The following is an 8,218-nucleotide window of genomic DNA, read 5'->3' as shown; positions in this document are numbered from 1 at the left end:
CTTACGATCTTCCTGCTTCAGCTTCCTCAGCCACTGGGATTACATGCCACCAAGCCTGGCTTAAAGAAAATAGTTACACGTAATTATATTTCATGTTGGATGTGGACAGCTTTTAGTATGTTTGTCTCTGTATAGGGTGGAACCACCAAATACCCCATTGTCTGGGGCACTGGGTTGAAAAAAAAATGTGGAGCTATAAGGATCCCACCTAAGATGTGTGACTTATGTCCTAAAGAAGTTGCTTAAGAAAGGAAGCATGTCAGGGCTGGGGATGGCCCAGGTTAAATCCTCCAAGGCTGCCATTAAAAAAAAAAGGAAAGGAAGGAAACATCGTTAGAAGCTCCTGCATGTAACTTTTAGGAGGAAATAGCATTCTTTGGCTAATAGGCCTTTTCTTCCTGTTCTCTCTCTCCTACATCCAAAAGGATGCTCAACATGTAGGACACATAGCCATTCACTAAATCTCCCTGGGCCAGCCCCTTCAAGCCCCACCCTCAGATCAGCTGCAACCAGTTGATATATTCAATAAACATGAGATATTGTTTTTATCAAGCACCTACAACCTGCACAGAGTTCCATGTTCCCCCAAATGTAATCCAAGTGTTAATGATCAAACTTACTTCACAAGTGAGGAAACAGAAGCTCAGAGTGGCTGCACAAAGCCACAGGTTAGCCAGCAGCTATGCTGGGCTAAAAGCCGGGTCTTTATTCTCCAGAAAGCAGGAGCCACACTTTTCATGACACTTTGTGGCACTAACTAATCCTGATTCCAAATACATTCAGTCTCCCTCTGGTCCTTAAGGAGGAACCCCTGTCTACTTTCCCAATTGCCTTATTTTCTAAAATATGCGGTACCAGGCATGGCCCCCTCATCGAGGGTGCTAATGTCACTTCCACCTCCTCCCAGCTTCGGAGCTTGAGGTAAGTTTGGAGATCTGCAGGGCCTCGGCTTCCTGATCTTAAAATGGGGATAGTGATGGTAATAGCCTCCTAGGTTCCTTAGAAGGAGTGCATGAGTGGATCATGCATGTTAAGAGGGTTCCTGGCACAAAGGAAGCTCTGTGAGGCTCCTCACGACAGAGTGTCAGAAGGATTCAGTGCTATGAGAGCATGGGAAAAGTCACCTGTTATGATTGCTACTACTATGGCTATGAATATTGTTTACCCCCAATCCAAGAATAAATGTCCAGTATTATCAATGGTTATCTCTGGATAAAATAGTTCAGATGGATTTTTTTTTGTTTGTTTGTTTGGACCTCACTAAGTTGCCTAGGGAGGCCTCAAACTTATGGTCCCTCTGACACAGGCTCCTGGTCTCTGAAATTAGCTGGGCATGGTGGCACATGCCTGTAATACTAGCAACTCAGCAACTGAAGTAAGAGAACAACAAGTTTGAGGCCAGCCTGGGCAACTTAGTGAGGCCTTATGCAACTTACAGAGCACCTGTCTCAAAATAAAATACAAAATATATAAAAGGGCTGGGGAAGGGGCTGGGGATATAGTTCAATTAGTAGAGTGCTTGCCTCACATACACAGGCCCTGGACTGAAACCTCAACACCACAAAAAATAAATAAAATAAAATAAAAAATAAAAGGCCTGAGGAAGATATATCTCAGTTAGTAGAGTGTTTGCCTCACATGCATAAGGCCCTGGGTTTATCCCAAGCACCACACACACATACACACACACACCCCCAAGAAAAAAAAGGGCTGAAGATGTAACTCAGTGTTAAGCATCCATGCATTAATTCCCCAGTACCCCACCCCCCACCAAAAAAAAAAAAAAGTTCATAGTCACTGGGATTACCAGCATGTGCTATTGGAATAGGCCAGATGGATTTTGAAACATAATTAATAGTCTTTTGTTTTGTTTTGTTTTTTGGTCATAGTAGTCTTCAGTTTACAGAAAACTAGATCAGACAGAAAAGAGACCGCCACATGTTCCATAATCAACCCCAGACTTGACTCACAGTTTCTCTCATTAACATTTTGCATTTGTATGTATGCACATCCAGATGAAACTTTTTTCTTTTCATTTTATCAATACACTTTTTTTCTAGTCAACATATATTATTACTTTCACAATAATGTTTTTGTGAAATAATTTTTTTTTCTTTTTTTAATGTTTATTTTTTAGTTGTAGTTGGACACAGAACCTTCATTTTATTTACTTATTTTTATGTGGTGCTGAGGATCGAACCCAGGGCCTCTCATGTGCCAGGCAAGCGCTGCACCGCTGAGCCACAACCCCAGCCTGAAATAAAATTTCTATATAGAAACTTTCTTTACTTTTTTTCATTAAACAGAAAAATCTTAAAGACCAAAAAAGTCCCTATGAAGTCCCTCTAAAGGTAGTAACACCTGCATATAAAAATAGGGGGAAATCATGGGTGGTTTTTTATTGCTTTTGCTTCTCCAAATATTCTTTTTAGTAGGAGAGGAGGCATTTTTTAAAAACTGCCTTCCAGCAAGGCTGCCTCAGGAAGCAAGACTCTTTTTTTTGGGGGGGGGGGTATTGGGCATTGAATTCACGAGCACTCAAGCACTAAGCCACATCCCCAGCCCTATTTTATATTTTATTTAGAGATGGGGTCTAAATCGCTTAGTGCCTCAATGTTGCTGAAGCTGTCTTTGAACTCACAATCCTCCTGCTTCAGCTTCACAAGCTGCTGGGATTACAGGCTTATGTCACTGCAAAAGTAAGTCTCTAAAAGGCTTTTATTTCATTTTATCTCATCATGGGAAAGATTCAGAAGCTTCCATGAGGCAGGAAAAAGGCCAGGAGTTCCTCCAGGGCAGTTCCTGAAGGTATTTAATGTGGTACATCATGTGATCTAATGACACAGTTTAATATGGTTCATGGTAATAACAGTAAGAGCTTAAGAGCAGACCTTGGGGAAGGACTGAGCATGTGTCAGGCCCTGTACTTAGTGCTTCTTAGATGTTCTCATTTTTGTCCTGAATCCCTCTGACCCTAGGAGAGGGGCAGGGTCTGGGCAGGGACAGAACAGGCAGGTTAGACAGGGGTGTGCCTCCAGGGACACAGTGTCTCTTCCTGGCCCCATGGTACCACCTCATAGTTCAGCCTTATTAGGAACAGCCCCCCTTTGGGGGGTGCATAAAAGCTTTCTCCAACCAACAGGCCCTGGGTACAAGAAGTCTAACTCCTAGACTCCTGGAAAGGTCTCTGAAAGATAAAGCAGTCTAGCCAGGCAGGTGGTGCACACTAATCCCAGTTTACTCAGGAGACTGAAGCAGGACTTTCGAAAGTTTTGAGACCAGACTGGGCAATTTAGCTAAAACTGTTTCAAAACGTAAAAAAAAAAAAAAAAAAAAAAAAAAAAAAAAAAAAAAAATGAAAAGGACTGGGAATCTTGCTTTCCAGAAACCAAAGAAACTGGTCCATAAACTTCACACAACATACCCCATGATGTCAGGTATGGGCCAGAATATCCCTGAGACTCTCCATTCTGACCTCATAAAGTCTCAGTTCACAGACCTCCATGCTGGCTGGTGGCTGCTTGGATCTGCCTTAGGGAGGCGGTGCTTGGTTGTAAGCTGGCAAGGAGTCAAGGCTGGGGAGAAAAGACATGAAGTTCTCTTGGAGCCTAGAATCTTCTGCCTGAATGAATTATCTCTAAATGGACACTCTGGGTATGCCCCAGAGTGGCTTCTCTGCCTTGGCAGCATTGACATTGGACTGAGTGTCTCTGTTAGAGAACCATCCTGCATGGAAAGATATTACTCAATGAGAGTGGCAGCCCTGTGCCAGTGTGATAACCACAAATGTGTCCAAACATTGTAAAACATCAGGTGGGGACAAAATTGTCCCTGGCTTGAGAATCACAGAGCCATAGGTGATGTTAAAGAATTATTAAACCTTTGTCTCTGAACACTTGGTAATCCTGTCCACCACCTCACTAAGAACACCTTAGGTTAACAGCTTTCTACAATTAACATATAGAGCTAGGAAATTGTGTGTGTATTTGTTGGGGGGGGGTGCTGGGGATGGAACCCTGGGCCTTTTGCATGCTAAATCAGCACCAGGAGAAAACCAACAGAAGAGGCAACCACTCAGGTCTTAGAATGTTCCAGGTGGGAGAGACAGTTAATAAGAAACAAACCCTGCTTCTTAGAGGAGCTGTAAATGACCTTGAAGGTGACAAGGACCTGACAAAAGGACTCCTCATGGTTAGCAGTGCCCTTCACCAACTTTGGGCTATTTTGCAACTATGTAAGTTGCAGAAAATTAATAGTAATGCAAATGATTGTTTATAGAAATGCAAATGAATTCCCCCCAAATATAGCTCATTATCTGCCCTGTGGCTACTGTCCATGTTTTGCCTGTTTTTAAATTCAAATCAATATTCCTAGTTTCCTGAACCTGAATGCTTTACCACTGAGCTACACCCCCATGCTGCTGCTTTTGTTTCCCGTAGTGGTTACTGGGGGTTGAACATTCCATCTCTGTCCCTTTTTTTTAGCAGGTCTTGCTAAATGGCTTAGGACCTCCCTATACTTGCAATTCTCCTGCCTCAGCCTCCTACCATGCCTGGCCCCTGAGACTTTTTTGCTTTATTTATTTGTTTATTTATTTTGGTACTGGGGATTGAACTCTGGGACACTTAACCACTGAGCCACATCATCAGCCCCTAGTTTGCATTTTATTTAGAGACAAGGTCTCACTGAGTTGATTAGTGTCTTACTATTGCTGAAGCTGGCTCATGATCCTTTCGTATCAGCCTCCCATGCCACTGGGATTACAGGCATGCGCCACCATGCTTGGCCATTCAATTTTGTATTTTTAAAGCCAACCATCAGGAGACAATTAGATATGCCAGGAAATGGATGTTCATAAGCTTGGACAACATTTAAGGTAAAGGTGGTATCCATTGCCAGCAGCATTCTGACCTGTGACCTCCCCCATCAGTACCAGAGATGTCCATTTGATCCAGAGCTGGAGCAAATTCTAAACAGTTCTTACACAGTCTCACTCTTAACTCCATGCACCCAGTGTTAGATCTGCTTTGCATGCAAGGTAACCTGAGATCCCACAAAGCAAGCTACTCTGCCCAGAGCATCCAGCCACGGAGTCACATAGGGATTTCAGATATTTTAAAAGAATTAGCCAGAAATGGGTTGGATTTTGGGAAGACATCTAAAAACATGACTGGGAAAATAGGGTCTCCCCCACCCTGAGAACCTTCCCTTGCACTAAATACTCCCTCCTGTGTGACTCTCAGCACAAACTCTTTTTTTTTTTTTGTACTGGGGTTGAACCTAGGGGTGCTTTACCACTTAGCCACATTACCTGCCCTTTTAATTTATTGAGATAGGAGTCTCACTAAGTTGCTGAGCTAAATTGCTGGAACTGGGGTTGTGGATCAGTGGTAGAGCACTTGCCTAGTATGTGCAAGGCCCTGGGTTCGATCCTCAGCACCAGAAGGGAAGTATGATTGGGTCCCACCCCAGATAGTGTGGGTCCACCCTCACTTTCTGGAGAAGGCCCAGGCTGCAGGTCGCTGGGCAGAGGGCCACCCAGGAGGTCCTTAGGGTTAGTCCCTGCAGAGAGATTTTGAGGTAGCCCCACACAAGGGGTCCCTGTTACAAGGACAGGTTTGCTGTCTAAGGAGAAACTCAATTCATCTACAAGGATGGGAACAGATAGTGCATATGGGATGCCATTGCCTGCTGCCATTTTGTCCTGGAACTCGGCAAACAGCTGGGGGTTCACCTGGGAGTGTCGGTTACAGTGTACCTTGAGGTTGCCCTTGGTGGTGAAGCGGTGACCACAGACAGAGCACATGAAGCCTCTCTCTCCAGTATGGGAGAGGAGGTGGATCTGCAAGGAGCTATTATTCCCCAAAACCTTGCTTCAGTACTTACACATGTGCTTGAAGAGGGCCGCCTCCTCTTTGGGTTTGACATCCACAGCGGAGATGTTCGGTGGCTTCCCTTTCCCTTTCTTGGATGGGTCTAGCGCCATGGCGGAGAAAGGGCTCTGGAAGAGCACAGAACCTGGGGCCTGAGATAGCAAAGAGCTTGGGAACTGAGACACGACATTCGGGAGCACCCGCAACCTGTCTGGCTTCAGGGCAAAGGGGGTCAGCCCTGGGGACAGAGAGCCAGATGTTGGCATGAGGTAGCTTGGCTTGTTTCAACGCATCTAGAGACAGGCCTTGGCTTCCGGCCTTCTGGCTGAGCAGAGCCACAGTGGCAGACAACTGCTGGGACACATGGCTGCCTAGGGTCTTCAGGGCATCGGTCCCGCTGGAGTGCAGGGCGTGCGCTGCCCACATGTACACCTGCACGCGGATCTGCTAGGTGAGTTGCAGCTGCTGGAGCTGCTGCTGCTGCAGGCACAGGATCTGCTCCAGGACCCACGCGCATGGGCGCTGGGCAAGGGGGTGGGCTGGGCATCGGCGCTGCGCTGGTTCACAGCCACCTTGGAGCCCCAGAGTGCCTGAAGAGTCACGTTAGTGTTGGCCACTTTGTCTTTGGGTAAATAGTTTCTGTCCTGGGGAGAGGGCGGCAGGGCAGCCTCTGCCTTCAAGTACAGGACAGGCTCTGTGCCTGGCTTCTCCTTGGCACTGCCACTGCTCCCCTGGTGACCATCCTTACTGCTTGGGGTGACTGGTGGGTGGTTCAGCACCGCTCTGGAGAAGTCCTCTGAAGGCACTGGTCCCTCACTGTCGTTCACAATGAGGACAGGTGAAATCTTAGTGCAATCTTTCTCATGTTCCAAGAACTCTGAGAGGCTGAAGGACTCGGCACAGCATTTCTCACAGATATGAGGGTCCTCTTGGTGGAGCCGCTTCGCAGTGGCTTTGTCCCCACCTGCTTCATCGCCATTGCCTGTGTGGTTCATTGAAGCACCTGTGACAAGAGAGAAAAAGCTAAGAACTCAATCCAAGGAAAGGACATGGTGACACCTCGGAAAGAACCATGACTTCAATGACAGGCACTCCTCATTCCCACAAGAGAAGGCTGGACTCAGAAACAGATGCACCCAAAAGGTGGGAATGAACAAAGCTGTGAGCTGAATTATGATCCCCCAAAAGACATGGCCAGCGCCAGCTCAGTGGTAGAGCATGTTCCTCATCCATGTGAGGCCTTGGGTTCCAATCTCAGCACTGGGAGGCGGGGGACAAATTAAAAAAAAAAAAGATGGTCTTACTTCCCCATGTGGCTCCCCCCCCCAAGAACGTGTGCATGTCACCTGATCAGATAAGGTCTTTGCAAATGTAACTAGATTGGGCCTAGGATTTATCCAAGGCTGGTACTGTTATTTAAGAAAGGGAGATTTGAGATGTACCAGATGTGTCTCCCTCAGATCCTCTAGAAGGAATCAAATCTGCTATCACCTACATGTGCACCCTCCTGGCCTCCATACCTGTGAGACAATATATTTTAGTTCATTTAAGTGATCCAGTCTAAGGCAGTTGGTTAATGGCAACCCTAGAAAGTGAATATAACTTATCCAAACAATCCACATCTCAATCCCTGCACCTCTCTCAAGAGTCAGCTTGCAGAGGCAAACAGATGGGTTATGCTGTCTAAGAGAAGGACATTGAACCTGCTCAGATCATGGCTGCTGACCTCCTTCTTCAGCCCATAGTAATGAAAGGCAGTCAATGACTCATTCAACCAATGCACCCAGCACCCGCTTTCCAGGGGCAACAAAAGCTTAAAGGTGCCAACAATTCAGATGGTAACACTAAATTCATTTGAAATACAAAGCACAGCAACTTGGGTGAATTGAGATAGGAAGGACAAGAAGAATGTTTCCAGAACAGCTTCATATGTGGGAAACATGGAAATAGACTGCAATGGCCAAGTAAGACACAAACATAGAAAGACTTCATTGACTTTTTCAGATTATGACAAACCCGTTGCAGTGTCTTAACATTTAGGACTTTAAAAGGACAATAAAGTCATTATAGAAAGTGAGAAGTATAGAAGTAGGAGAAAGGAATGGTGGACCCCCCACCACATACACAGACTAAAAACTTCTGCTATAATTCTGTTTTTCTGAAATGAAATACACGATCCCTGATCCAGGATCCTTCAGCTGTTTTTTTCAACTTATGACAGTGTGACAGCAACACAGGCTTAGTACTTGGAATTCTACATTTTGACCTTTGCTTGGGAATCCTCTCTTGTGATGCTGGAAATCCACAGAATCAGCAGCAGCAAGTGAAATCTTCAGCACCACAAC

The 8,218-nt window shown here is 45.5% G+C and overlaps 1 pseudogene; it reads right to left on the bottom strand.

The window, feature by feature from the left end:
* Positions 1 to 1,815: 1,815 nt before the first annotated feature.
* LOC144372788 (sal-like protein 4 pseudogene) lies at positions 1,816 to 7,757 on the bottom strand (annotated as a pseudogene).
* Positions 7,758 to 8,218: the final 461 nt, after the last annotated feature.

This window comes from Ictidomys tridecemlineatus, unplaced genomic scaffold (assembly GCF_052094955.1).
Source record: "Ictidomys tridecemlineatus isolate mIctTri1 unplaced genomic scaffold, mIctTri1.hap1 Scaffold_163, whole genome shotgun sequence".
Lineage (NCBI taxonomy): Eukaryota > Metazoa > Chordata > Mammalia > Rodentia > Sciuridae > Ictidomys > Ictidomys tridecemlineatus.
Note: the sequence above shows the minus strand (reverse complement) of the source record. Positions and strands in the feature narration are given on the sequence as shown.